At 29.2% G+C, this 394-nt stretch overlaps 1 long non-coding RNA gene across 1 annotated transcript; it reads left to right on the top strand.

Moving 5' to 3' along the window:
• Window positions 1-380, top strand: LOC104775207. Its single transcript, XR_765761.1, has 2 exons — window positions 1-68; window positions 158-380. It is a non-coding gene; the product is annotated as an uncharacterized LOC104775207 (long non-coding RNA).
• Window positions 381-394: the final 14 nt, after the last annotated feature.

Here is a 394-nt window from a genome sequence, read left to right as displayed (position 1 = left end):
AAACACCAGAAAGGGAGTGATTTCCTTTAGCAAAGAACAAGAAACACTTATTAAGAAGCTATAGAGAAGTAAGTGTCAAATTTCTCCTCCTTGCATAAACTCGTTTTGTGCAACAAGTTTATTGACTCTGTTGTTTTTCTATTATGTCTATGTGCAGATTCAAGGACCAATAATGAAAGAAAGAACTTGTGGCTTTAAACTTTAGATACTTGATCAGTGACTTCTCCCTTTGGATAATTTGTTTACTTTAGAATGTTTAAGCTTTAGATACTTGATTGACAATGAATCTATACTATATAAGCTAATTTATAAGTTGTTAGAGATTGAAACACCAAAAGATTGTTTACTTATTTAGTTTGAAATATAAGTTATCTTAAATTTGAAATTTCTCTAT

The sequence above is a fragment of the Camelina sativa genome, unplaced genomic scaffold (assembly GCF_000633955.1).
Source record: "Camelina sativa cultivar DH55 unplaced genomic scaffold, Cs unpScaffold10107, whole genome shotgun sequence".
In the NCBI taxonomy this organism is placed as follows: domain Eukaryota; kingdom Viridiplantae; phylum Streptophyta; class Magnoliopsida; order Brassicales; family Brassicaceae; genus Camelina; species Camelina sativa.
Note: the sequence above shows the minus strand (reverse complement) of the source record. Positions and strands in the feature narration are given on the sequence as shown.